Genomic DNA, 27,753 nt, shown 5'->3' with positions numbered 1-27,753 from the left:
ATAATTCCCACTGGATAATCACATCAATATCAATAGAGTTGTCTTCACTCCAACCAAGGAGATTACTCTTACGATGACAAGCATCATAATTCCCACTGGATAATCACATCCTTATTCCTCTTACGGTGACAAGCATGGATATGAAATAACAACGAAAGAAGGAAAGCAGAATTATCCAAAAAACAAATAAATGTAGACATCAAAGAAAATAGGAAATAAGAAAAAGTACACATCAAAATAGAATGAGATCTATTAAAAGAACATAGAGACATTGAAATAGCTATAAGCATCATGGGATCCGACAATTGTGAACCTACACAATTTGAATTACCAAGTGTAGATCAATTTGCAAATAATAAAAGGTGAGTTATCTATACTCCATAAAAAAAAGGCAATGGTGGTGATAGTGAATCCACCACCCCACTACCCGTGTTGATTTTTTACCCCTACTACATATTACTAATATATTATTTCATCTCTAAAAATATATATTTACCGCACAAAGTTATATGTAGGGATGAAACTGTTTGAAAAATCTCACTTTCCAAACAATGCTAGTCAACTAAAAATATGAATGCTACAAAAATGACACTATAATACCCACCATTATTCCGTTATGCTGAAAGAAGATTACAATTAGGCATACCATACAAAAAGAAAAAGAAAATAAAAGAATACTAAATATAGATGAACCCGATCATGATTCATTGTGAGAATGAAAAACAATATTTGAAGAGAATAACACATGCACCTCATAACGACAATGATGATAGTCAATCAATTGGCAAGTAAAATATTACCTTATGCTAAAGCCTACGGAGCACATTGTAGTGGCACAAACGTAAATGTATTGGTTAATGGACTGAAAGGAACAATGTTACATTTGGGGAAAAAAAGGACAAATTAACTTTGTCAAAACATTGTATTAAAGTCTGTTGTTTTTAAAATTGCAAATTAATTCTACTGTTATACAAATTATATGCAGAGAGGAACAATGCAGTACAACTTCTAGCAATCTCAAGACTCAACCCAATCAAACTAGATGATAAATAATTAGTCATACATGTTTCATACATGAATGTACATCATTCATCTAGTGTCCACTTTTTACCATAATCCCTAATAGACTGGACTGATTAGGAGTTCATGTTGTTGTATTAGCATTTATTTGGGGCTGTCAAGTGTTTAAATAACTCAGAAACGTCACATCGCCTTAAAACTCCAATAGTTTTTGTGTATAAGTTAGATGGCAATAAATTATATCTTTTGAATCTCACTACCTTGGACAGAGTAGGCTCCAGGAGCATATGAATGCAGTGAAGAAAGTGATGTCTTACATTATTGTTTACTTTCAGAATATGTGCTACAGTGCCTAAATGGAAGGGGCAAAGAAAACCAGGATAGGTGGTGCAGTAGATATTAACAATTGGCTAACAAAAATGGATCTCATATAATATGAAAGTGCATGTGCAAGAATAATGGGCTATTTCTTCTCAAGTATAGCTGGTGAGATACAAAGATATATAACATCAAAGAATTGCACAGGTTGATATAACAACAAAATTTCCACCTTTGAGTAGCATGGACATTTCTATGCTGGAATATTTTATGTTATATAATTAAAAGGAAATACCAGCATGCCATGTGGTATATATATTTCTACTTTTAAAAGGAAACATGATGTGGAGAACACTGGAAAGGGTGCATAAAGGCATTTAGTCAGGAGAGGTCAATTCAAAGCAAACATATAGTACTGAAATAGAGCACCAGGATAACAAAGTAGCACAAAACCATTCTAAAGAAATCTAAGCAGCATCCATGCCGGTAGATATCATGGGTAGGATTCTGCTCTCCATTTCCTTCCCCCCTTAGCCCTGGTTTATCCCGACACCTCTTGCTTTACCAATTTGCCTCCAAAATTATAGCCCGTAATACAAAAAAACAAGACAATTATTCCAGTTCCTAAATATCCTACAAATGTTGGGATTAAATTAACATGCAGTGCATTTGCATGGAACCAAGAGCATATATAGTTACTGCCCAAGACCATAAGAATTTGATCATTATCACATCATTCATCAGAAGATTAATTTTAGATGAAACAAACCTACAGGAATATCTTCATTCCAAGTGGATACTCTTTGAAGCCTTACTGACATGACCAACCTCTTGTTAAATGGAAGAGCCTATCAAATACATCAACACAACCATAGTGGAATCAAACCCTAGCATAAAGGCAGTAATTACTTTAGATGCAATCCAAAAAAGAAAACTAAAGATTTTTTATTATAATTTTATTGGAAGTACAAAGCAAATAACACAAAGAACATTTATGTGAAAGAGTACATTAAAATAACGTGTTTAATATGTTGATAAGCAAGCAGGTGACATGACCTAGTTCATCACATGATATTTCAAATCTGGATGAGAAAATTAGATATGCTTGCTTAGTATTTTTCTTATGGTTGATAACATTCTTTGAATAAAAATGTATAACAAATATGTGAGAGCGAAGTAGTGAAGATAGTTAAACATCTTACTTCAGAGTTTCTCCAAGCAACCCTTGCCTATTAGTTACAAAACTATAATTTTGATTAGACATAAACCATGAAGAGCATACAACGCATACTTGAAGAGAGGGGGGGGGATGAATAACTGAATTAGAAAACTCAATTGAGTAATGGAATTAATATATCAATAGAATGGGAAAAGTTTTAGCAACGCTCTAATCACCATGCAGTAAAAATGTGCTTTCCAGCTCCAAGTATAGATGGGCATTGAACTCTATCTATGAGGAACTCTCAAATAAAAATTCTCATTTTAAGTCTTCCACATAATTATCCTCCAACATTATCTCAACACCCATATATGCAGTTATTACAAAGATGTTTACCTTGAAGGTAGCGGAATTTGTCCCATCTTGAATGGCCTAGCTGAGAAAGAATCAAGTAAATAAAAGTTACAAAAAGAATTCAGCAACATTACAAGTTACAAATTAAGAGTACACAGAAAAATGTAACGATGACACCTACGATCCCATATACTTTGGTATGTAGACAATGTTGGGAACTTTACTAGATTGAATTATAGATAGCTCTTGGATATCTTAGTTGACAAACATACTGAAATGCCATATCCTAATTAAATCCACAAATGTTTTGAAAACAAGTTCTACTGGCACACAAGTAATCCCAATAAATTATATGCACAAATGAACTATGGAGTGCAGATTTTAACAACATAAGTGATAGCCTTGGACCACTTGAATTATTTTGGGGTTGGTACTGAAATTCTCATCCGGCTAGCTCACCCTGTTTTGCAGATGGCTCTTGCATGCTGCCTATAGAATCTGTGGTAACCTTCTCAATTTCTGGTGAGACAAGAGAAAGCAGGGTTTAGAATATGTATATTTACACTGTCTATATTAAATCACACGTAATAGATCATGTGTGCGTGAAACAATTAGAGAAAAAAACTATGTGGATGTTATGGACATTTGCATCAATAAAATCACTTTTGGTTAAATGAATATCTACATTTTAAATTTTACAACTGCATTGCAATGCATGGGCATATTACTAGTGGAGACAAAAACTACTGTATGCATGTAAGCACATGCAAAAAGAATGTACTCCTTGAACCAAACAAAGCAAAGCCAACGAACATCCACCTAGAAAAATACCAAAGTACTGCAACTACCATAGTGATTAACTATAAAGGAATAAAACACTTACCCCTAGTTTATATTCGTGCAGGATTTCACAATGCAGTCTGTTATCAGTTTTATTTACTCGTTGCAAGCTCCAATTAAATCCAAGAATTCTGATCAAATAAATGAATGTAAGAAAAGGTTCATCAGAATTAGTCAAAAACAAAAAAAAGGTGCGAATAACAAGCATGGGAATACTAATTCATATTTGGATCAGTAAACACAGATAAATAATTCAGAAGGAATGTGTAGTTTTGTTAGCAAACTCAAGAATTTTCTATAAGTAGTCCACAGTACAAGAAAAGCATTATTTACTAGATGATCCTCCTAGTAATTTGCAGTACTAGATGCTACAAACAAAGCCAATAAATACATACTGTATTGCAAATGATCGTACACATAATGTTCCGTAAGTAATTGGCAGTGCATGAGTGCTGCCAGCATCCTACTGGATTTGCTATAAACAATAATTAATACAATAAATTTCATGGGCTAGTATCACCGGACATCCTCACAGACAGAGAAAAACGGTTAGTTCCTCATGCTGTTACTGCCACTGATCTTCGACTGGTCTTCATTCCTTCCAAAGCTGAAAACTTGCAAGAAGAAAGTCATATCATTTTCCATCTTTCATTTAAGAACATAAAGGAGTGTTTGAAGACTACATAAAGATGCCACTGAAAATAACATATTCTTTCAGCATAGCCGGGAGCACCAAAAACAACAGAATCAACAATTGCACAGCTGGCTTTAGATTCAATGGTCTATTTTTCAACAAAACAAGAAATAAGCACCCCAACAGAACCAAAATTTTAGCACAAATTTGTTATGCACATGTGTTGATATTAGTAGCAAAGAACTAACATGAATTTTGATATTGCTAATAGAGCAGAGAAATCATAAACATGCATCAAAAAAGTGTACTGAAAAGATGGTTAAGATAATGGCTTTGCAACATCATACCTTCTACTATTAGTCTGGTAAACAAAATATTGGTTCATCCATAGTTAAGAAGAACTAGGATGGTTTAGAAATTGAATAGGAAGTTAAACAATGGAAGTGTTATGTTGTGAGCATAATAAAATTTGCACGATAGATAACATTAAGTGGGAACAATCCCCAAACATGTCTCTCGAACATATCCTGTCCAAAAACTACTTATATTCATATAGGACCGCTACAGTTCTGCCGGAGTGTGAATCTCCTTTAGCGGGAAGCCGCAAGGCCCCCCTTTGTTAGTTCGGTTGGAGGAGCGAGAGAGAGCGAGGGTGCCGTCTAGATGAGACGGGTCGGGCCCCTTGGGGTGTGCGCTGACACAACAATGTATACAGGTTCGGTATCACAAGAAAGGAATAGGAACACAGCTATATTCACATGCAATAACCATGTCCTCTCATTTGATGAGAAGGCGTGTACCAGCAACCTCTTTCTCCACATAAATTACATGACAGTTTCCATCTAACTGAAGAATTTACAGTTACTTACAGATCAAATACTTTTTCATCTAAAAAACAGCACTGGTATATCTTACTTATATAAAAAAAATTAAAGAGAGATATTACTTGCATCGAGAGTTCCTCCATCTCTCAATGAGTGTATATCAGCTTCAATCTCTGACCCATTAATTCTAAATGTGTAGCTACGGGGTCAACGTCTTACTGTCTCAATCTACAGCAAAAGTTAGCCATTAATTTGAAACATAAACACATATATATGCAAAACTACTGCAGGATAAGATTTAAAGAGAATTACCATGGATTTGCTCCCCTCTACTTTAGGGTAACAGTCAAATTAACAAGAGAGACATGCTCAAAAGGGCAAAGAATCATATAGGTGCCATGCTTTTTTGTTCAAAATGAAATGAGCATATGTGCAGCAAGGGGATCCAAGAAGCTTTTCAGTTGCATGTGCAATAGCCTGTGTTGATACATAGAAATAGACATCATTAGAATTTTTTTTATAACAAATTATCATTATAGAAAATGAAGAACAACATTAGAAGACTCCAGGCCGCATTCTGGGATAGTGTAAAAAATTCGGAGCCAGCATAATGAATACCATTCCTGATTAGAAATTCAGATAGACAATGACCTTCAATAACTAAAAGTATAAAATTATTCCACTGAGTTAGCCCGTAATGTATGGTTGTTGGTCGCAAAGAGGGTGATCAAGCGGTGCATTGTGGCTCAAGCCATCTATAACAGACAGCTAGAGATTGGGGCATGCTATTGTGCGCTGCCTGTGGACAAGCAACAGCCAATAAATCAATGCAGCTATTATGAGAAATGAGGGGTCAGAACAAAATAAAAATATGGAAAATAACAAACAGATGGAAATCAGGGTATACTAAAATATCATAAATCTTTAGAGGGTGCAGCGGAGAAGCTATACAGTAGTATGATATAGTAGAAGGGACAGAAGCTACCACACTCCTCCCACACGAAGCTACATAGAGCCGCCCGGTGTCAGGTTATCCACCCAGGGCCCAGGGCTACCCAAGGTCAAGTCCTTCCTCCGGGGATCGGGATCATCCCATGTCAGGTCCTCCGTCCGGGGCCCGGGGCCACCCAAGCTCCGCCCAAGGCTGGCTCCTTCGCCTGGGCTGGGAGCCAAGGGTCGGGTCCCCTCTTGGCTCCCCTCAGCCAGGACTCCCTCCCAGGGCCAGGTCCCATCACCCGACGCAAGCAGCCGAGCACACGAGGAAGCAGCTGTGGGCCGACCAGCTGGAGGCCAGGAAAGAAGTCTGGCTTAGGTCCCTCGAGGCTGAAGAGAAGCAAAGAAGTCTGTTTTTTAGTCTTCAAATTTATTTGTTTCATAAGCATTTACAATTTTAGCATCTATTCGTAAACAAATTTAACCAGCGTGAAAATTGTTAAGAGAGTTTATAATTATGCTTAATTGAAGTATCGATTTGTAAGCAATTTTAACGAGCGTGAAAATTATTTAGAGAGTAGATAAATGTAAGAAATGTCTCTCACTAAGTATGTAAATTAAATTCGGCTGCAACAATTTGTTATTTAGAATAAAAGCAATGTTGCTATTAAGACCAATAACAAGTGGATGTAAAGAACCTTTTAACCAAGCTGGCCTAAGCGCAGGTGCTCTATGTGCATTCGAATTCTATGCCACCTGACCAATGGTGACACACGGTGCCCATTCAGGAATCAGGATGACCAAGAATGCATCAATCAACTGCGCGACAATAAGTCAACTCTCTTCTGTCAGTCCAAATTGCTCAACCATTTCCACAGCGACACAAAGACTGGTATCTTCAGTCACATCAAATGGAAACTCAACACTCTTGAAAAAACCTGGAATAACTTGATGTCTTAGTACAAAATATGTTGGTTGAATTTTGGAAAAGAAAGATTTCAACAGATATGATTACCGCTGGGATCAGGAAATCTTAGCCATAAATCAACATGGCTGGGTACACCAACATTTCCTTTGAGCAGAAACTGGCCCTTCCAAAGCATGAAACTGATAGATTCATGTCCATCTTCAGACATATTCTTGACCAGAGATATTGAGATAGGGACGTCATTCTTTCTGGAGGAAAGAGCCATTCGGCAGCTCTGTTGCAGACATTCTTTTTTCTCTACTGGAGCTAAACAACTCTCTATGAAAGATCTTACTTCTGCATCTTTAATTTTGTGGAAAGCATCTGAATTCTTACCCTACATCAAATGGGCCATACAGAAAATAAATCAGGGATTGTTTGCTACAATCACCCTGTATCTCTAGATCATTCAGACCTTACCTCAACAATGTACTGGAATAAATTAAATTGGTAACACGTGCTTCATGGAAATGCATATTAAATAGAATAGTTCTGTTCAGAAAAAATGTAATCGTATGAAAAGACACAAGATGCCACACATATAACAATGTGAATATGAGATATCTACCTTTAATACTTTTTTTTGTGTTGCTGCATGTATGTCTCCAAGCCAAAATTACCAATCTTCACTTTTCAATGATTTCCATTCATGAATATGTTGTCACACTAGAAATCCCTGTGTATAATTGTTGGCTTCTGACTGTGCAGATGTTCTAGCCCTGTTAATATCGGTATTGCCCATCGTTTCATAGCCTTGATGTTCACTTTCTTGTGGTTCGTATGGCACCTGATTAAACAGTGACATCAAAATGACAATTTCACAATTTGCATGGTAGAAGGAAAACAATGCTATCCCTTTTGAAGTTTGAGAGAGTGAATAAATTTAAGCAGCATGTCATGTACACTGAATTAAAGGGTGACTAGGTACAAACTATAATGAGAAGAAAAATTACCATATGCTTTCAAGAATTGAGAAGTAATCAATTGACACATTGGGAAACTCTAAAACAGTTCAGGTAGCACTACTTCGATAAAAAAAATCTATTTATAAAGCATGCATAAGTGCACTCCTAAAAAACGAGCAGTCTAGATAATATCTAACAACCAACATAATTGTTTTGAGAATGAGGGCCATACTGTGTCAACCTACCAGATGTAAACAACTCTGTGATGATGTTCACATCAACCCATGAAGCAAACATTTTGTGAATGTTTTTTGCCCATCGTTTCATAGCCCTGATGTTCACTTTCTTGTGCTTCGTACTGTACCTGGTTAAATAGTGACATCAAAATGGCAATTTCACAATTTGCATGGTACAAGGAAAACAATGCTATCCCTTTGGAAGTTTCAGAGTGAATAATTTTAAGCAACATGTCATCTACACTGAATTAAAGGGTGACTGGGAACAAACTATAATGAGAAGACAGATTACCATATGCTTTCAAGAATTGAGAAGTAATCAATTGACACATTGGTAAACTCTAAAACAGTTCAGGTAGAGTTTTACGAATGACTGAAAGCATGCATCAATGACTGAAAAAAATAAGTAGAGTTTTACGAACGCACTCCTAAAAAACGAACAGTCTAGATAATATCTAGCAATAGGCATAGTTGTTTTGAGAATGAGGGGCATACTGTGTCAAGCTACCAGATGTAAACAACTCTGTGATGATGTTCACATTCTTCTTCTCCTCACCAACCAATGAAGCGAACATTTTCTGTATGTTTTTGTGCCTGAGTGTCTTCAATAGTCGAGTCTGTCGGTTTAGTTGCTCCATCTTCTTAGAGGACCCCATAACAGAGTCATCAATCCGGGCTTGGCTACATGGTACGTCAATACCCTCAAGCTTATCAAAGGCTTTATAACTATTTCCAAATCAAAATTAAGGAACATGGTACGAACACCTACTTTCCCAAATTTCCCCATCAGCTTCAGATATTCAGGGCTAGAATCTGAAACTAAAGAAAATCCAAAGCATTTTCGCTAAGAACAAAAGGATTTGCCCCACTAGCTGCAAACTGTCACATGATAGCAGAAATAAATATGTCTAGCTAAACCAAAATATTTATTGATTAACATGCCTGCAATCAATCTATGGAGGTTAATAAGTTAATCCTGATCAATATTTAGGCCAAGACACCAAACACACATTAGAGGAACATGAAAACTGTTGGTCGAAGGCTTTCCTGGATGTATCAGGTAGATTCTACATGGCAAACGGAGAGCTTACCATAACATGTAATTCATGAAAAGATGTTTTGGTATGGTTCAATTGCCTCAGATCATGAGCCGCTGATTAACAAATCGAATTCTATAGAGTATATTGCACGAATTAATAAATAAGTAAGAAATTGTGATAATCAATCAATCAAGAAACGAGCTGGAAGCAAGAGCATGAGATGGATGGAAGGATACACTGTTTTGACGGCCCCTGGCCCCAAGATCTCATCATACCGCACACGCAGCAAACAGGGAGGAAATATAGTCATGGGCTTTGGAACCAACCACATCATACAGATTCTGAAGTATTGAATAGGACCTCTGCAAATGGTTCGATATTGCCAATGCATAATTGCTCTAACAGATGCAGCTCCGCCATCATCCATGCCTCCTTGTAATTGAACATGTAATTAACAGGCTGTCATGAAGGCATCAAAACTACCAATAAGTTGAATTTCAGTTTTTCAACCCATTATTTTTCAAGGTCATACTTCTAATGGTGAAGAATTCTGAGTTGAACCAACAGTGCAAGGGTGGCAACATCTTTTCAAGGAGGAGCTAGGCCTACATTTATTTAGGGTTAGTTGGCAAGATCTACATTGATGCAATCATGGTTTAGTTCTTTATGATCCTCTTAATTTGTAAATAACTGTGTTAATAGTTTTAATATTTTATATATTAAACACAATGGATTCCACTACTGTTTCCAAACAATAATAATAATTCTGAGTTGCATCTGGCAAAACACAAAAAGTAATATACACACCAAGAATGGCCCTGTTTGTTTCTCTCGAGGATTCAAGAACCTGATTTTTAATTTCTAAATCTGATTTTAGATTAATTTTAGTGTCTTTTTCACCACTTCCATTGCCCTGCTCCATTTTCAAAAATCCTAGCAAGATAAGTAAATAATATGCAAAAATCATTCTTAAAAATCAAACTTTAAAATTAAAATGGTTTTGGATTACAAACAGGGCCAAATCACCAGTGCAAATGGTGCAAACTGACCTGACAACAACAAGTTGCTCAGGGACCAACTTCTCCGATATCAAGCACTGAAGCGACCTGGTCTCCTCTCTCCTGTGTCTCCCACCATTCCATATATATGTGACGCATATTTGGTTTTGAGGTGTCATAACGTCCAGTCACTCAAACATCAGGGGAACCAAGATTGTCCCCAAACCTTTCATCTGTAAATCCTGAAGAGAAGTATCTTGCTTGGCCTTCCTGTTGGGAATTGGTGGTTTCCAGTGGCATTTATTTTGGTGATCTAAATGATCATGATTATTATCTAAACAATTCAGACCTAAATCCCCATTATGTGATGCCTGGTGATCAGGCACTTGAGGCAAAAGCAGTGGAATGTCCTGGCACGATGCTGGTGTTTTCAAGGAGCTTAACCTCTGAACTTTACTATCCTCATTAGGAGTCTGTTTACTCTTTTCCTCGTGTTTCTTTTATTTCACCCATGTAATGGGGAATCACCATGTGATGTTGAGGCATCAATATACTTTGAATAAGTTTGTACTGATGTGAATTATGATATTACCATTTTCTGCAAATCTCTTTATGTTTTTTCAGTTTTGATCAAACAGTTTTTTCAGTCAACGTTGCAAATGCAGAAATTGAAAAATGGGACAAATATTAAAAAAAAGGGCAACAGTTTGATAACAGAATGTGTTTAAGCATAGTTTCATTTATCAAAAAATTACTGTAGACTAATTTTGCATAACTATGATTCTACATGACCATAAAAATTAAGCATAATGCAACACATAACAATAATTGCAAGAGCATTTTTCCTATCCTTGAGGAGGTACCAGTGTTCTCTATGTAAAATTTGGTACCAAACACTGGTACCTCCTCAAGGTGGAAAAAATGCTCTAATTGCAAAGTGCAAACTGACTCTCCACCCCCTTTAAAGTTACTTGTACACTTCCGAATGGTTTGCTTTTATGATGTATGACCAAAATACCCTTAAATTAATCAAATCAAGCTTGATCATCCCAATGTTTAGTAAGATAGATTAGTGAAGGCTCAGTAGCAGGAGGATATTTTATAATGCAGGGAACGAATTTTATGAAATCTGACCAAGTCATCAAAGATTGGAAGGGAGTAATTAACACAAGATCAAATTAATTAAGAACCATTTGAATGATAGCTAATGGATTTCATGGAGTGTGATATCATTTTTCCTACTACTCTCAATGTCACAGTGTTGAGAAGTAACAGGAGGCAGGCACATATTCTATAGCTATTAAGCATATAAGCATGAGAATCTTTTCCTGAATTTCGTTCTGAATATTTCTGATGACACGAGCTGCTGGAGCAGAGGCGGGGGCGCGTTGGTCGGGGCAGCAGAGTGTCAGTTATAATCAACACTATTTTCAGAAGAGAAAAAGCATCATGCAATGGCATATCATTAATATTCTAATCACATTAGTTGTATACATATCTAAATTCTAATCACACTATTTTCCATAACAGCTATTAGGCTAGACAAATTTATGAACCACAATAGAATAAAAAACATAGATGCTTAAGAAAACATACATGCTTACTTTGTATGTGGAAGGCTTCCACCCTTGACTTCAATACTGCAGCTGAGTCATCTTTCCTTTGAATTAATGGTTCTCCAGTAACCTTGGTGATAAGACAAAGCAATCAGGGAGAAGCAGTGGACAGAATTACCAATTAAACAAATTATATCAAACAAAATTTACATAAGAGAAGCACAGATATGTTTGATATGAGCCCTTTGCTAAAGAAGAATATGCTTGGAAGCAATGGAAATAATATACAATCTCCTGCTACAAAAACATGTCAATAGATGTATTTACGAACACTTGAGCAGGCACAACTGTCATGCAAACACTGCCTAGCATATCTTGACAAAAAAGTGCATTTTCAATTTAAGGCACAACTGTCATGCAAACACTATTAGTAAATGAAGCATGCACAACTGTCAGTAAATGAAGCAGAAGTAATTAGAGTAAACAGAAAAAACAAACCATCTATTCCTTCTCTAATCAATTTCATCATGTGCTGATGTCCTGATGACACCATGATGGTTCCTTAAAAGTAGAGGGTGCCATCTCTGATTCTGGTGTCATTCTTGGCATTTTGAAGCGGCGGTGAAGATATAAGAACGAGAAATTGTTTAACCGCAGAAAATCGGTCGTGGCACGGTGCAGGGGCGGCGTCGGTCGCGGGAGGCGTGGTGGAGGGGTAGCAGTAGTGGACATCCGAGGAGCGGGAGGCGTGGTGGAGGGGCAGCAGCATCGGTGAGGGCGACGCTGGAGGGACGGCGGCGGTGGAGATCCCAGAAGCGCGCGGTGTGGTGGAGGAGCGGCAACGTCGGAAAGGCCGCGTTTGGTTGTGGCTTATATATCCGGCAGAGAAAACGTAGTAATAGATTAGTACATAATTAGTTAATTATTAGTCATAAAAATTAATACATAGATTAATATGATTTTTTAAAGAAACTTTTATGTAGAAAATTTTTGCAAAAAACACACCGTTTAGCAGTTCGAGATAGCATGTGCGTCAAAAATGAGGGAATCTGGGTTAGTAAAAGAGGAAGAATAACAGGGTCTGAGTAGCACCAGAAGATGGACAGACACTGAAAAAACTGAGCTGGACCAGACAAACTACCTAGGAGGAAAATATGAAAAGAGTTTACTAATCAAGACAAACATTAGTTTACCTCTTTTTCTCTAGATCATGCAAACTGACTGTGTTATCCTATAAGAAGTAACTCAAACGTGTTACACTAAGTATAGATAGGTAAGTGATATAGCAAAACAAAATTGGGCAACAATTTCAGTTACTGATTATTAGATCCATGACTATTAGCTTTCATGGTGAAGTCAAGGATAGAAGATAGAATTATAAATTGGATGAGAAAAAAACATAGCTACATGAATGGCCACTATTATTTTATAAAAGTAAAGCATTGCTAACCAACCTGAGTGTCCAAACTTGTAAGAATAGCAGAAATCGTTACAGACATTAACCTGATCAGACGACATAGATGTCGGTTCATTCACAGTGGCACGAAAATTGACCATATCACTGATGTAACAGAAAATGATGGAGACATAAGATGTCAGTAAATAATATTTAATAGTCATATAGACATATTCTTACTCGCTGGAAGTCGAAGATGGGCGTGTGTTCATTTCTTTAGAAGTGCCATGTTCAAAAGTTATACTCTTTGATGCTCTGAGAGGCTGCAAACAAAATAAGTTTCTTATTATTAGAATTACATGATAATAGCTGGATTTTTTATGTAGAGAGAAAACATACATGGCGTGTAATAGAGCGACGCTTCTTGCCATCATTTGGTGTCTCATCTACAGGAGGTGCAGGTGTGGTAGAGGAACCAGCCAGTGTATACCTGTGGAATAGAACCTTGCCTACCAAAGAAGGTTTCGAAAGCATTTACTTGGAATGATATATTCCTTTGCATGAAGCTTTTCTAAGTAACAGAAACAGAAAACGTAAACTTTTGGGACATAACAGCAGCAATCTCTCGTGCAAGGTTCTCTGATCGTCCTTCAAACTTCACAAGGCTCATAACAGTATGACCAATGACCTGTTGAGCAGCACGGCCAAAATTAGACAAATTCTGCTGAATCAGTGCCATCAGTCCCTATCAAACAAAGATGATACCTACCATGCATGTAAACAAAGAAGTTAGGGACAAAAGAAAGGGAATGTAAACAATGTAGAAATAAGAAATATGTTAATTATGATTTTGGAAGGGCAGTAACTGATGAACAACCTCCAGAAAACATTTATAAGTAGATCCGTATATGGTTGTTGTTTTATGACAATGAGAGCATGATACAAACCACCATGGCTATGATGGTGTTAGACTCGCAATAGTAACTGTGCATAGAAAGCAAGAAGCCTTGACAATGGACATACCATTAAAATATCATCATTTCTTTTTTTGGACGAGATTATCGCATCATCATGTACACTATGATATTTGTGTATAATCACCTGAACCTCCCATGGATCAATCTTTTCAAGCTCCGCAACTGTTTTCTGTTCGAGCTATGCTGAGTGCCGTGATGAACCAAAAGATTCGACATCTGCTGGTATCCACTGAATTTTTGCTGCATCACTGTGATTGTTATTTCTGGTATATCTTCATTGAGATACCACTTGCAAGCTGATCCACCACTAAGAGTTTCTTGATCTAAATAACAGAGCAAGAAATATTATATACATAAAGAAAATGGATGGAAGATAAATATAACCACAGATGAATTGACAATTGTATGGCTGAGAGTTCCAGAAAGCATATTTTAGTATGGGTTAGCTGTAAATGCGAGCAAATAATTAAATGAAGGATGTTGATAGTTAGATCCAGAGCTTAATCGAGCTTTTCTCTCCATGTTGCTTGGAACAGCTGGTTAAAAGTTCAAATAAGGTAACGCAGAGCTAAAAACATATATAAAATACTGAACAATATTTGGCAGCAGTAAATAATTATAACTCGTAAAATACCCTTTCGAAACACATAATAGCCAACCGAATGAAAAACTTGCACCGGAGGGGAGCCCAACACTTCCAGATTCCTTTTGGGACAGAAGGGCCGTAAGCATGTGCGGTGATTCAAATTTAGATGTGGTATGAAGAACCAAAAGTCTAGCAAGTGAAGTCACCAGAACTGAAACGAAATTGCTGGTAAAACCATCAGCTTAGGATTGTTGGGATATGAACGTGTGTTTGTTGTTACTGTTACGTGGAGGAACCAGTGAGCTACCTAGAATTGCTTGTCCCCACAAAGAATGTGTTTGGCATTTGGCAAACCCCTAAACAACAAGGGCATATTAGCAGCATCTCACATGCAAATAACGTGCAAGGAGAATTGATGATTTGTGTATCGTGAAGACTGACCTAAGATTGAATATCAGGTATGGCCATACTTGCACATAAGGTATGTATTTGTGAGGTTCTCTGTTGACAAGAGAATGAATCTTTGATGTCACATAAGCCAAAATCACATAGAAACATGCTGCTGCTGGATGATGTTTGTAACATGCAGATATCTATCAGACCTGACCACCGCCTGTAACCTGCAAACCAGTACCGCAAATAGTGAAGTTAGATAATGTTTAATATCTTTCACGCTGATAGCAAATCAAATGAGGGCTCTGCTCTTCTTTTTTTTCAGTTTATGATAGGCTGAGTGTATTTGCTTGATAGAGCGGGACGCCATGGAGCCTCCACATCCAGCAAGGAAGGCAGCAACTCCATCCCACATCGCCCTATTCCCCGCCACCAAGCTCGCTGGAGAATTAAGCGGAGGGGCCACTCTTGCGGGGAGCAACCATAGCCAGCCCGGCCAAGAGAGACAGAAACCCCTGCCCGCCGAGCTTGCCAGAGAAGCGGAGGGGCAGCTCTCGCGGGCCACCATGGCCGGCCAAGGGGGGCAGCATCAACATGGAGGCGTGCGTGTAGCCAATCGCCGCCATCAATCACCGCATCCAGCACCGCTACTACTTCCACATCATCGTGTACTCTCGGTTGAGGTATGGGGCGCACGTGAAGGCGAGGCGCCACACAAGGAGAGTTTACGGCAAAGGTGGCTGACATAAGGGGCCTACGACGTACCAAAATCTTGGCAGAATCATTGTTCCTTTTTATAGTATAGAGAAAGAAATCAAAAGGGTGCATAAAGGCATTTAATCAGGAGAGGTCAAAGCAAAGCAAACATATAGTACTGAAATAGAGAACCACGACAACAGAGTAGCACAAAACCATTCTAAAGAAATCAAAGTAGTGTCCATCCCGGTAGATATCATGGGTAGGATTCTGCTCTCCATTTCCTTTCCCACCTTAGCCCTGGTTTATACCGATACCTCTTCCTTTACCAAGTTGCCTAAAAAATTATAGCCCATAATACAAAAAACAAGAGTAGCATTATTCCAGTTCTTGAATATCATGCAAATGTTGGGATTATCATAATTTTTTTTTGTGGTGGTACAAAGCAGGTAACACACAGAACATTTCTGTGAAAGAGTACATTATAATGGCATGCTTAATATGTTGATAAGCAGGCAGGTGACATGACCTAGGTCAGCACATGATATTTCAAATCTGGATGAGAAAGTTAGATATGCTTTCTTAGTCATTTTCTTATGGTTGATAACATTCTTTCAATAAAAACAATAGATGGTTATGCATATCCATTCAAACGTATAACAAACATGTGAGAGCAAAATAGTAAAGATAGTTAAACATCTTCAGACTTTCTCCAAGCAGCCCTTGCCTATTAGTTACAGAACTATAATTTTGATTTGACATAAACCACGAAGAGCATAGTTGGCATACTTGAAGAGAGGTGGGAAAATGAATAACTGAATCATAAAACTCAATTGGGTAATGGAATTAATATATCAATAGAATGGGAAAAGTTATAGCAATGCTATAATCACCTTGGAGTAAAAATGCACTCTCTAGCTCCAAGGAAATCTCAAATAAAAAAAATTCCCGTTTTATGTGTTCCATATAATTATCCTCCAACGTTATCTTAGCACCCATATAAGCAATTATTACAAAGATGTTTACCTTGAAAGTAGTGGAATTAGTCCCATCTTGAATGGCCTTGCTGAGAAAGAATCAAGTAATTAAAAGTTACAAAAAGAATTGAGCAACATTACAAGTTAGAAAGTACTATGTTGATGTTATGGACGTTTGCATCAATAAATCACTTTTGGTTGAATGAATATGTACATTTTAAGTTTTACAACTGCATATTTCTAGTGGAGAAAAAAACTTCCTTGCAGTCAGATAAAAGTTTACACAAAATTAACTATTCTATGCATGTAAGCACATGCAAAAAGAACAGTACTCCTTAAACCAAACAAAGCAGAGCCAATGAACAACATCCACCTAGAAATTACCAAAGTACTGCAACTACCATAGTGATTAACTAAAAAGGAATAAAACACTTACTACCCTAGTTTATATTCGTGCAGGGTTTCACAATGCAGTCTGTTATTAGTTAATTTGCTTGTTGCAGGCTCCAACTAAATCCAAGCTTTCTGATCAAATAAAGGAATGTAAGAAAAAGTTCGTCAGAATTAGTCAAAAACAAAAATAAGGTGTGAATAACAAGCAGATGACATACCCACTTGGTTGTGACTTTCTGAAGGTGGGAAAACTAATTCACAAGACATGTGTAATTTGGTCGGCAAACTCAAGAATGTTCTATAAGTAGTTCACAATACGAGAAAAGCACTATTCACTAGATGATCCTCCCAGTGAGATGCTACAAACAAAGTCAACAAATCCATACTCTATTGCAAATAATCCTAGACATAATGTCCGTAAGTAATTTCGCAGTACATGAACAACAAACATGTGTATCACAAGTCCCAAGTAATGAGTGCTCTCAGCATCCTAATGGATTTGCTAAAAACCATATTTAATACAATAAATTTCACTCGACCTCCTCATGGACAGAGAGAAAAGCGGTTAGTTCCTCATTCTGTTACAGCCACTGATCTTCGACTGGTCTCCATTCCTTCCAAAGCTGAAAGTTGCAAGAAGAAAGCCATGTCATTTTCCATCTTTTATTTACGAACACAAAAGAGTGTTTGAAGACTACATAAAGATGCCACTGAAAATAACATATTCTCTCAGCATAGCCGGGAGCACCAAAAACAACAGAATCAACAACTGCACGGCTGGCTTTAGATTCAATGGCCCGTTTTTCAACAAAATAAGAAATAAGCACCCAGCAGAACCAAAATTTTAGCACAAATTTGTTATGCACATGTATTGATATTAGTAGCCAAGTACTAACATGAATTTTGATATTGCTAAGAGACCAGAGAAATATGCATAAAAAAAGTGTACTGAAAAGATGGTTAAGAGTATGGCTTTGCAACAGCATACCTGCCACTACTAGTCACCTAAACAAAATATCAGTTCATCCATAGTTAAGAAGAATTAGGATGGTTTAGAAACTTAATAGGAAGTTAAACATAGCAAGGGTTATGTTGTGAGCATAATAAACTTTGCACAATAGATAACATTAAGTAGGAAAAATACCAAAACATGTCTGCCGAACATATCCTGTCCAAAAACTACTTATATTCTTATCGGACAGCTACAGTTCAATTCACCCGTACGACCATATGGATCCACCAAACAAATTGAAGGAACCATACGGTACCCTTAATCAGCAGGTTTGTGTTTACTGATATGGAGAATCATATGAATCTACCCTAGAAATTCCATATGAACAATACCTAGTATATGAAATGTAGACTCCTTGTGGTTGGTTATGTAATATTGGTTTACACTATACAAAATTCAGTATGTATGGAACATAAATAAAAGACTTCACTGCACTAGGAAAACATATATACAGAATTCTTTATGCATAGCTCCATATAATTTTCATCGTTACCTCCATATATTATTTTGTTTTTCTTGTGTGAAGTGGAAAATGTAGGAATAGCATAATACCTGGTCAACGCGAACATCAGCCAAATTTCCCATTTTACATTCACCATATGCATCCCTACAGCCCTCTTTAAGCATGCAATTATTGAACAGCCATAAATTAAAATTGTACTTAAAACAGTAGAAAGAATACCATATATTTTAAAAGTTTTCAAATTGAAATATATGGCTATCTACCACAGTTGCAGTGAGTGTCTATATCCTTCCGAAGGTCACAGTTAGTATGCCGTACATGTATTAGTTGAGCAAAGGTAGAACATGGAGTATGCATCTAGTTATTGACCAATCTAAAAAGAACACTGAGCTAAAACATATACAAACCTGGAGTAGAATTTAGCTACCAAATTAACTGGTATGCTTAAAATCCATGGTTGGACACCTCCACAACTAGAAGAGTCACACTTTTGTTAAAGCTACAAATAACTACACATCCACAATTATTCAAAAAAAAGCTAACCGATTCTTGCAGTTGTTAACAGAATAATTACTGCTGGCAGCAGCACTAATCACAACCAGGCCTCAGGTTCAAGCTATATTTGTAATTGATTCAGAACCAGAACAGCTATACACAGCTAACCGGTTCTTCTTATTGTCACGTCATTAGCAAACATCTAAGCATGATTTGATTCAAGAGAAATAGCATGTTTATGTAAAAATCTCTAGAAAACCAGTCAATACCAAAGGTGATGTTTCTACAATAAGAAACGGAAGAACAAAGCAATAATCGAATCACATCTTCACTGGTGTATATTAAGCAGCCACATACCCCCCCCCCCCCAAAAAAAAATCAAGTACGCTCTTGTTTTCCTTCAAACAAATTGCCAAGCAGTACCTCAACTTGCTCAGGAGTGTGCTTCACGTATTTTCCAGGTGCTTTACTGTTCTCGATGAGAGACCTATAGATTCACAAGGAAAGTTTAATAAGCTTCACGGACATCAGTCATACTGCAAAGCCATATCAATAGAAATATGGAAAGAAAAGAAAAGGAAGCACACTTAAACAGAGGAAATTATCGGATGGAAATGCTCAATCATCAAAATTCTGCGGACCAGGGCTCGACTGTTTTAGAACAAGAAAATTTGTTTTCTTGGTAAAAAAAACAAAAAGAACAAGCAAATTTCTTAAACAGCAAATCAGAGGAAATACAACGAACATTTATTTTTCCATACGACAGCCAGCCAGATCCAATTCCATGTGGCATGCACCAAACCTAGGTATGGTGAAACCACCATGAAAGCTTTATTCAAACTCACTAATACAGGGTCGCCTGCTATATCTAGTTTTCTAATACCAAACTGATAGCAACTTCTAGCCAAAACATTCAAAACCAGGGTTCACCATTTTGAATGTCGAATCCCGATCCCCAGCGGCATGACATTTTTCACAAAATTTCAATCAAATTTCAGTTGAATTCTACTGTTTAGAATTTGAATTCATAAAAAATATTTGAATTTCACCTGGAATCTACTTTTGTCCCTCGCCAAAACCTCAAAATTTCACATTTTTCGTCAAAAATGTAAGAGCATCCCCAACAGCTTATCTAAATTTGGTCCTCTATATCTTAGTTTAGATGACCATCTAAAACAGTTTCATCCTCTATATATTTGTGAGCTCCAGCAGATCATCCATATTAGAGCATCTATATTCTAGTCTATTATATTTTATTGGTACATGTAACTACCATGGATTTGTTTTATGTTTTATAGTGGCCAAAGTGGGGACAATTGAGTTTTAGATGATGGAGTAGATGTTCTTTCTCTTGATATAGAGGACATCTAAAAATAGAGGATGGAATAGATGTTTTGTTGGAGCACTATTTTTACCCTCCATCCTCTATTTTTAGAATAGATGATGGGATAAAAGAGCTATTGGGGATACTAAAGCCTGGTCAGGATTCAAGTCTAAATGTCTAAAAATAGTATCAGATTCTAGGGATCTATTTGCAAAAAGTTAGAATATGCAAAGCATCAAATAGTATCAGGTTTTCTTTTACCAAATTTAATAGCACAACTATGGCACAAACAAGAAATGCACCAACTCACACACAACAAACTGCTAGAAACAAATGCAGGATGACATGAATGTTTGAATGAATAAAAAAAAGGATAGATACGGTTCTTGTCCATGCACCAATTCACTATTTACATGTAATGAGGTCAAACCTTGACCAGAGAAGCATTGCAAGACCTGCAAAATCAGAATAAAGGCATAAATATTTATTAATCTCACTCCTATTAAACATCAAAATTAGCAACAAAATGCAAGAGAAATAAACAGTAGATTATATTCAAATATGTCAATGGACCTTTGACCAAGCAATCCTTCTATATTGATTTGCATTTTGCTGCACAATTCTTCGATGCCTTTGAATCCAGTCACCCCCCAATAAATCTTTGGCTTCTGATCTGAAAGAAAGAAAAGAAAGACATTAGACTGTACCCATCCATGCACTTACTGATCTATTAGTTATTGTGATTTTGCTTTCTTTCTTACGTCACAGGAAAATACCTGCGGACAGATTTCACGATATAATGAATGTACATAAAAAATATGTGCATCGAAGCAGGATGCTTGTATTATTTTGCTTTTGCATCCAGATTGTTCTGTAAAGCCTGCATGATACTCATGGTTACAGTGACCAGCTCTGAACCTGTTCCATCTTCCCTTTTGAACTCCTCGAAGAGCTGTTTTAGATTAGAGTTGACTGATAGCTGCACAGAGGTTAATTGCAGCTTGGCAAAACAAAACATTTTGAACAGGTATTAAATAGGTAAAAAAAAAATCAGATATCATGTCAAGACAATGTTTGCAAGAATGGTACAAAAGAAGTTCAGCTACAAATGAGTGTTTTGTGTTTTGTGGTTTTGGTGGATAGGTTTGAAGAAGAAACACATGATAACATAGCCAGGCACCTATCTAATTACATGAAAGGTTAAGTGCATATGATATGAATGTATACTTACTCAAATAAAATTTAACATAGTTAATCACGTAGCTCGTCAAAGGATGCACTGTCCCATCAATATGAATATTTTTTGTTGCGTCCTGTTCGACAGCTTCTTCAAAATCACTGAAAGTCTTCTGCGCAGGTTGTGCTAAGCATTTTGTCAAACTCAATGCAGACTCACGCATTTGAGAGCATGATTCTCCAACAAAGATGGTGTCAATCTACACCGTAAATTAAAAATATATTAGATAATACTTATTTTCACATCTAAAATAATTTGCATTCGGTTGGTAATCTAAAGTCTCCACAATCACAATAAGATTTGTCCAGTGAAGTGCATTTTCAATTAAAGAATATGCAAACATGAAATCCAAGTTGAAAAGACAATGGAGAAAATTGATTTTTGACAGAAGGTGAACTAAGTACAGATGGACCAACAGTGTAACTTTGGAAAATGTGGTATCAAACTGTGTCATATCAGTATAATAATGCCCCATATACTACTCATTTTAAATCTGCAGTGAGAAGTTTGGCATTTTTGCAACATTCATAGAAACTTACAGGCAGATCATTATCGTTAAGCAATTGTTGTGGTTGGCCAATGAAACAATAAATAGATAGTTATTGTATGAATCAGAAACTTACATGTTCTTGAAGTTCACACATTATTTCATACATGTCAAGTAGCACAAACAACTTCTTGAGGGCAGCACCGGGCGATGGACGTCCGCAGGCCCACGGCGGCATCCGGCAAGGGAGGGGCGCGGTGGCCGCAGGCGAGGGCCACGGAGGGGTCCGGCCATCCGAGTGGCTTCCGGCAAGGGAGGGCAATTGCATCGGCAGCGGGCTGAGGGGCGCGGGGGCGAGGGAGCAGCGGCGGCGGCGGGCTGAGGAAGAGGCAAGCTTGGTGGCGGCATGGCAAGGGAGCGGAGGCCAAGGGGGAGGTGAGGCAGCGGCGCGGCGTGTCGATGGCGGAGTGAGGGGCGTGGCGTAGGTGCGTTGCGATGGTTAACGCCAGATATGTGGGGACAGACATGGTTGCAAAGTGGCATGTTAATTGCAACATTAATTGAAAGGTTAATCCAACCTACAACATGGATCGTTGGATGGATGTATATAATGGTTAGGAAACTTTTGTGTACATTTTTCTAGGTGGACATAAGAAAGAATCAACTGGTACTTTTTATATTAGTTTAGATAAGCATGTGTTCTCATTGATGAGAAGGCGCGTACCAGCAGGCTCTGTCTCCGCATAAATACATGAATGTTTCCATCCAACTGAAGAATTTACAGTTACATGCATATCAGATACTTTTTCATCTAAAAAATAGCACTGGTATATGATATTTATATAAAAAATTTAAGAGTGAGATATATTACTTGCATCAAGAGTCCTCCATATCTCAATGAGTGTATCTCAGCTTCAATCTCTGACCCATTCATGCTAAATGTGTAGCTACCGAGTCCACGTCCTACCATATCCATCTACAGCAAAAATTAGGCATGCATTTGAAACGTAAACATGGATATATACAGAACTACTGCAGGATAACATTTAATGAGAATTACCATGTATTTGCTCCCCTCTACGTTTAGGGCAACAGTCAAATTAACGAGAGATGTGTTGAAAAGGGAAATTAATCAGACAGGTGCCATGCTTTTTGTTCAAAAATGGAATGAGCATATGTGAAGTAAGGGCATCGTTCATCATACAGTATGATACCTTTGGTGGTATTTGACCTTTACTTAGATAACCAACATAATCGGTAAAAACACTTGAGCTCCTGCTTGATGCTTCCTGCAACATAAATACAAGCTTGGTAACGATATCTGATTTAGAAGTTCATAACATACTACTGAATTATTTTGCAAACATACATATAGAGCTCCTCCAACAACGAAAGATACCATGGGGGCCTCTCAGCTCTAACATGCATAGATATTCTGCTGTATAACCAACCAGTGTGGGTCTTATTTTCCCGATAGTCTGCAGCCTGTGAATATGAAAATGACATATGATAGGTGGAGGATATTAACTCTATCATGTAAACAAAGACCATTTGCTTTAATGGAGTTATCTTACATTCAACAGATCCACTGTGTAATCAATATTTGTATGTTTTTCTCATTGGGATCCTCTACTTGCTGCTTTAGAGCCATCATATCTTGTTCAATTCTTTGATTAATATTCTCTTCAGAGAACTCCCATAAAGCAATTAGACCATGTCTGCGCCACTGCCTCCGAATACTTCTGTTGACAAGATAAGGCTGAAAAGATGATTGTGAATTGGCGGACATAAATTTCAAGATTGCAGTTGTACCAAAGACCATAGTTGTGTAGTTCAAAAACTCTGTGATACCTGATAAAATCTATGTATATATGTCTCGACCATTCTATGCTAAAGTGTAGGATCCCTATGATGAAACAAAGCACCTATGATGAAACAAAGCAAACTAAATCTTACATCGTCTCATTGATGGCCATCTTTCTCCTGGCTGTTGACAACCGCTCTCCTTCTTCAGTAAACATCTCCAGCTCTGAAAGGCTTCTTGCTATGCTCATGCGGAGTTCACTCAATTTAGTGGGCTCGAGAAGTTGGCTTGCTTTAAGTTCCAACTGCAACATAAAATAATCTATCATTCTCTAGATCATGAGATGTACTGAATACTTAGATCATTATAACCAAAATGTCAGAGTATACTGTATGGTTCAGCCGAGAGAAACAAATCAACTGGTCTCTATAAGCAGAAGGATTGGGATACACCAATGCTTCTAGAAGCCGTAGACGTTCTATTACATCAGACTAGAGACATAAAAACAAAAATGCTCAGCTACACAGGGTTCCAGGCATGCTCATATTTTGTTCAGCTCACAACATGCAACATCCAGAATTTGTTCTAAATGACTCCCCTGACCTTGTTCGCCTTCTCAAAAAATATGAGCTAATCCTTGAAACATACAGCTAAGCACATGAGCTCCAAATATACCTTATATATTTCACATATGCTAGAAACAACAGATGAAAGGTTAAGTTGGTGTGAGCAGTCTAGCCATTTCCATAAAATGCAATACTAATAAGGTTCTACTTGTGTCTCAATTCCACTAACTTATAGCCAGATGACGGGAATCTTCTTCCAGCTGCTATGAATGCCTTTATAGTGTTCTAAGGGCTGCTAATCCTTGAAATACGATCGCGATGTATACAGCATCAAGCCGTCATGACACACATATATTTAGAACCATAGTCGGCAATGGTCAAATATAAGTACTGAAGTAATATATAACTCCCTTTGTTCTCTTCGATGGATCAAAAAGAAGTCAGTCCAGCCACATACTCAATAACAGCTATCAGAATTTGACCTTCTGGGCCCTAATTACTGAAGGTATAACGAATTTTTTAAAGACAGGAAAAAGTAACTTGAAGTTACACTTACCGCATAGAGTTAGGATAATTTATGGTTAGAGGGTGCAATGCCAAAAACAAGTGTACTTGAATATTGGGTTGAAGGAAATAAAGATGGCAAGGTTCCATTGCAGACCTGGAGTGCTTCTAGGGTGGGGAAGGACAGCAATATTTCCTCGTGCAGGAGGGCCGTCGCGACCACAACGTCAACGGAGCTCGTGCGGGCGAAGAGCCATCCGAACAGTACGAGCCTTGCGGGCGGCTTGGGCTGCAGCCTCCCCCGTGGCCACCATACCCTGCACCACGCCGTGGCCATGGCGGATGCACCTCGGCTCGCCTCCTGGATGGGATTAAAGTAACCAAACAAATCATCGGGGACAAATCCAACATAGCCGTGGAGCCACACAAGAAACAGGAAGGGGATCTCCCGAAGAGAGGGAACCACTCTTGACGACGGCGAGAGCCGGACTACGGCTTACCATGAAACAAACCCTAGGCGAGGTGCGACCCCATTTCTCCAAAAGGAAGGTAGAGAACCGAGTGGCGGAGGAGCTCCCTTGTCTGGTTTAGTTCATCAAGATAAGCCAGCCTCCAGATGGAGTTCGTCGGGTGGGGCGGGGCTTGACGACGGTCTACGGGTGCCGACCACCGGTAGTCGGGCGGCGCTCCAGTGAGAGGTACCAAGTACCGAGCGAGGAGGTCGAGAGGCCGGCAACACCGACGAGAACGGCGGGCGCTTGGCGAAGATCAGGGGAGGAGGTCGACCTCGGCGCCGGCGGGGTAGGCGTACGACATCTTCGATTCCAAGGGGCCGGCGGGCGGCATGGCTCGGGGCGAAATGATGGCGAATCGTCGAGGAGGGCGAGACGAGGAGAGGAGGGGAATTTTTTTACCGTTGCAGTGCGGACTGGGAAGGAAGCTACTCGAAAATTGCATCTCCACCGCCTTGAAAGAAACCTAGCCTAGCTGCCTACGGCGATAGGGTTGGGGAGGCTGATCGGCCAACGGGCGCGTTCAAAGAGCTCGTTCGGTGTAATCTATACCTCTTTTTCCACGCAGAAGGTTCCCAAACTACTAAATGATATGTCCTTGCTAAAAAAAATTTATGTGAAAGTTGCTCTAAAACATTAGATTAATCTACTTTTGAAGTTTAAATTTGTTAATACTTAGATAATCATATATTAATGACAATTTTCGTTTTGCATAAGCCATTAATTCCAATCCCAAACCATTCTTGCGAACGCACCCAACGTGGTGTCGGGCGAGAGTGGGGAAGGACCGAATGAGGAGTGGATGTGGTGCAGGTCGTCGTGAGAGGCGGCGGCTGTGTAGATAGTAGTCCTGTTTGGAATAAGTCCATTCTAGTCCCTTATCTTCACACCGAGTTTCAAAATCATCTCTAAACCCTAATATCAGAAATGTTAGACCCTGAACTCGTGAATCATGTCTAATAGAGGTCCCTGGGCAGTATGAGGGGTGGTTTTACATGCGTGGCATTCTAGTAAGCTTGTGGGGACCCACTTGTCAGTCAAATAGAGAAAAAATATAAACTCTCTCTCTTCTACCTCTATTCTCTCACCGGTTGAGGTGCGGGTGGCAGCAAGCAGCAAGGCTAGAGGGCAGAGCGCGGCGACGACTAGGGCGCAGGCTTGCGACGGAGCCGAGCAAGGGCGGTGGTGGTCGAGCTGCCGACGGCGGCGGGGCACAAGCTTGCAGCGGTCAAGGCACGCTGGAGGGCGGAGCTCGGCCAGTTAGGGGGTGGTGGTAGCAGCCGGGCTAGCAGCGATGGCGTGCGGTGGTCGGTGCGGGTGTGCGGCAAAACCACACGGCAGTGGCGTGCGACGGCCAGCGTGACAGTGGGCACGGAAGTGGAGGGCGAAGCATGGGTGGCGACCGACACTGACAGGGGCAATGGCAGCTGGGTCGGGACGGCACGGCTGGCGATGAAGTGCGGCGGCCGGTGCGGGCTGGCAAACGCCTACCTCCGCAAGCTCAGGACGCAGTACACAGCGTCCACCGGCGGCAAGATGTGCTCCACCTTCGATGTCGTCATTGCCAAGCTCTAGCAGTGTCGGACGCCACCGCGGGGGTTCTTGTTGCCGTCGCCATTAATGGATAGGTCGACCATGGTTCTTGTTGTCACCGCCGTGGAGCACCTAGACTTGTTCTCTAAAGTTGTTGCCATGGCCCTCGCCATGGCAACGCTCCCTAGCATGCATGTCTCGGCTCCATGTCTGCCAAGAGGAGGGGAAAAGATACAGGAGAGTTTTTATTTTTTTCTCTATTTGACTGACAAGTGGGTCCCCACAAGCTTACTAAGATGCCACTTAAGCAATACCACCCCTCCATACTGCCAGGGACCTCTATTAGACGATATTCACGAGTTCGGGGTCCAACATTTCTGGTATTAGGGTTTAGGGATGATCTTGAAACTCGGTGTCAAGATAAGGGACATAGAGTGGACTTATTCTGTCCTTTTTTCACTTAATTCATCCAAGCGCGGATGCGCACTGATGGCAATGGTGGGCTGAATTTGTAAGTGGGTGTTGACGTCAAAAATGTGATTCGACGTGTCACACACGAAGGCCTGGGAGTCGTTTCTTGGAATGCTCTAGTGCAGGACCTAAATTCTTAGAGT

The 27,753-nt window shown here is 38.9% G+C and overlaps 1 long non-coding RNA gene across 29 annotated transcripts; it reads right to left on the bottom strand.

The window, feature by feature from the left end:
- Positions 1 to 207: 207 nt before the first annotated feature.
- On the bottom strand, positions 208 to 26,111 carry LOC102706886. Of its 29 annotated transcripts, none has more exons than XR_005812198.1 (40): positions 25,595 to 26,111; positions 25,252 to 25,455; positions 24,177 to 24,328; positions 23,795 to 23,979; positions 23,590 to 23,705; positions 23,435 to 23,509; positions 23,281 to 23,297; positions 23,092 to 23,196; positions 22,945 to 22,989; positions 22,357 to 22,798; positions 21,273 to 21,932; positions 21,070 to 21,169; positions 20,927 to 20,951; positions 19,596 to 19,659; positions 18,767 to 18,831; positions 17,742 to 17,825; positions 17,246 to 17,334; positions 15,185 to 16,898; positions 14,204 to 15,099; positions 13,580 to 13,868; positions 13,421 to 13,503; positions 13,239 to 13,345; positions 12,283 to 12,653; positions 11,833 to 11,914; positions 10,280 to 10,498; positions 8,960 to 9,689; positions 8,686 to 8,871; positions 8,200 to 8,318; positions 7,618 to 7,836; positions 7,098 to 7,386; positions 6,781 to 7,020; positions 6,101 to 6,472; positions 5,801 to 5,948; positions 5,462 to 5,626; positions 5,272 to 5,377; positions 4,107 to 4,298; positions 3,735 to 3,822; positions 3,311 to 3,370; positions 2,894 to 2,933; positions 208 to 2,186 (listed from the first exon to the last, which is right to left on the bottom strand). It is a non-coding gene; the product is annotated as an uncharacterized LOC102706886 (long non-coding RNA). The 29 variants fall into 29 exon arrangements; XR_005812210.1 differs by lacking the exon at positions 23,281 to 23,297 and adding an exon at positions 12,978 to 13,015; XR_005812214.1 differs by lacking the exon at positions 23,281 to 23,297 and having other exon boundaries at positions 8,960 to 9,069; positions 9,557 to 9,689.
- Between the last annotated feature and the right edge of the window lie 1,642 nt (positions 26,112 to 27,753).

The sequence above is a fragment of the Oryza brachyantha genome, chromosome 1 (genome assembly GCF_000231095.2).
Source record: "Oryza brachyantha chromosome 1, ObraRS2, whole genome shotgun sequence".
NCBI lineage: Eukaryota > Viridiplantae > Streptophyta > Magnoliopsida > Poales > Poaceae > Oryza > Oryza brachyantha.
Note: the sequence above shows the minus strand (reverse complement) of the source record. Positions and strands in the feature narration are given on the sequence as shown.